Source organism: Sarcophilus harrisii, chromosome 2, assembly GCF_902635505.1.
Source record: "Sarcophilus harrisii chromosome 2, mSarHar1.11, whole genome shotgun sequence".
NCBI classification, from domain to species: Eukaryota; Metazoa; Chordata; class Mammalia; order Dasyuromorphia; family Dasyuridae; genus Sarcophilus; species Sarcophilus harrisii.
Window position 1 is genome coordinate 357,426,807 of NC_045427.1, and position 2,316 is coordinate 357,429,122.

The window sequence follows — 2,316 nt, forward strand, 5'->3', positions numbered from 1 at the left end:
CACTAGATCCCCATGGGTTTATTCTCTCATTTTTCTGTCCTATTGCCACCAGTCTAACCCTAAATTCAGAGGAACCCTGATTAACTTCCATTATTCCCAGGTGAAAGTATTAACGAACTCCTTTTTTCAACTCCCTGGAGAAAAGATTCAAGTTAAAAAGCTTCACTAATGAATTAAGAGAAAACCTAACAGAAAATAATTTCTCTTTCTAGGAGGAACAAAAGGAATATGATAGATAAGACATGTAACTCCTTGGATTTTAGTGTTCTTCAAGTGGATCAGACTGCAGCCCAAGGGACAAATCCGGCCACAGCTGAAAAATGCAAATAAATAAATAAGCGAAACTTTCTAGGCTCACAGGTTGTACAAAAACAGGCGGTGGGCCGTGTTCTGTTTGGAAAGCACCTTAAAATGTCAACGCTGGGTTTGTACCTAGTGGTCACAGGAAGCCAGGCTCAATGAACAGGTGAGTCGGCTGGTGCAACCTGTGCGGTGGGAAGAAGTCCCGTGGAGGATGGACGGAGCAGACTTTGCACGGAGATCGGTTAAAAGGTTCGGCTGTTTTTTGTATTTGTTTCGTGTGTATATATGCGTATGTGTGTGTGAGTGTGTGTTTAAATCGGAGTCCTAGTCCCCGAAGGACCTGCCGAGGGTTTGGAGCAGAGCCTGCCCCTGCTTAATGTATTTAGATGCTCAGGGCAGCTAGGGGAGAGCGCAGGTCCCAAAGTCAGGAAGGCTCATCTCGGGCTCAAATGTAGTCTCAGACCGCTTGTTTCTGTAAAACGATCAGAGAGGGAAGCGGCAGCCCGTTCTACTTATCTTTGTCAATAAAGACCTTCAGACGGGGTCACGAAGAGTCGGACACGAGGGAAAAAAGGACTGAACGAGAGACACTTGTTAGGTGCCGGGACTGGGCTAAGCGCGGAGGAACCGCAGAAAAGCAAAACACACACTCCCATTTATGCTGCGTTTCCCTTTTATTCTATACCGCTTGCATGCCGTCCGCTCCGTGTGACTGAGAGCTGTTTGAGAACCCGGCATACAGCAAGCACTTAATGCATGCTTATTGACTGGTAAATGTGTGGCACCTTCCAGAATGGCAGCCTTCATTTATAGAAGGCTTATACGTTTTTAACTACATTGCGCTTCTCTCTCCTTAGAAGAGGCGTGGCGGGAGGCGGCTTTTTTAGTTACAATGTAACGCAAAAATAGCAGAAGCGAGGATACCCTTGGAAGAGGCGCGGGGCCTGCCGTGGCGTTGCTGCTTTGGGGAAGCGCCCTCCTTATCCCCCGCAGGGCTCCCGGGCTCGCCCGCTCCACCGCCGCGGGCCACACCAGCCTCCGGCTTCTTCTCCCATTATCCGAGTCAGAACAGTTGCGTCTTCTCCAAATGATTACTGAATGACACCAAGATTACTTAGAAAAACAATAACAGTGCCAGCCACGGCTTCGAAAACTAAAGAAAAAAGACCAACAAACAGAAGCGTCTGAGTCTTCTACTAGACGCCAAGGAGACGCGCTCACGAGCAGTGGCCGGTTAGCTCAGTTGGTTAGAGCGTGGTGCTAATAACGCCAAGGTCGCGGGTTCGATCCCCGTACGGGCCACGGGAAACAGGTAGTTTTTTTTCTTTCAAATTTTCCCAAACCAGTGCAAAAAGTGAAATGAACAAAAGTCATTCAAGGCATACGGAGTACTTGAATTTAAAAGCCTGATCTACCTCGTTTAGATGTGGCTGTTTTCTCCGAAGTCGTCAGAGAGGGAAGGAATGCATACACCACGGAGGGAAAAAACCTTTAAACCTTGAGGTCTTCTAAACTATCTCCGGCCCTGCCTAGCTTCGGCCTCCGTTACCGAGTACCTAAGGGTTAGTGTTTATTGCCCCGAGTTGCCCAAGTGTTCCTCGTTCTCCAAATCAGCTTAGGGCTCCCCAGTCAGAAGCGCATGCCAGCCTCGGTCCCAACCCAAGCACACCATTTCCCCCTCCCTTCCCTGCCCCTAACACACAATCCCCTCCCCCCAACACACGTTTCCCTCCCCCCCTCAAACATACAATTCCCCCTCCCCCAACACACGTTTCCCTCCCCCCTCAAACATACAATTCCCCCCTCCCCCCAAGACACGTTTCCCTCCCCCCTCAAACATACAATTCCCCCTCCCCAACACACGTTTCCCTCCCCCCTCAAACATACAATTCCCCCTCCCCCAACACACGTTTCCCTCCCCCCTCAAACATACAATTCCCCCCTCCCCCCAAGACACGTTTCCCTCCCCCCTCAAACATACAATTCCCCCCCCCCAACACACGTTTCCCTCCC

General features: G+C 50.0%; 1 non-coding gene across 1 annotated transcript; it reads left to right on the forward strand.

Moving 5' to 3' along the window:
• The first annotated feature begins 1,531 nt into the window (after window positions 1-1,531).
• Window positions 1,532-1,605, forward strand: TRNAI-AAU. Its single transcript has one exon. It is a non-coding gene; the product is annotated as a tRNA-Ile (tRNA).
• The last annotated feature ends 711 nt before the right edge of the window (window positions 1,606-2,316 follow it).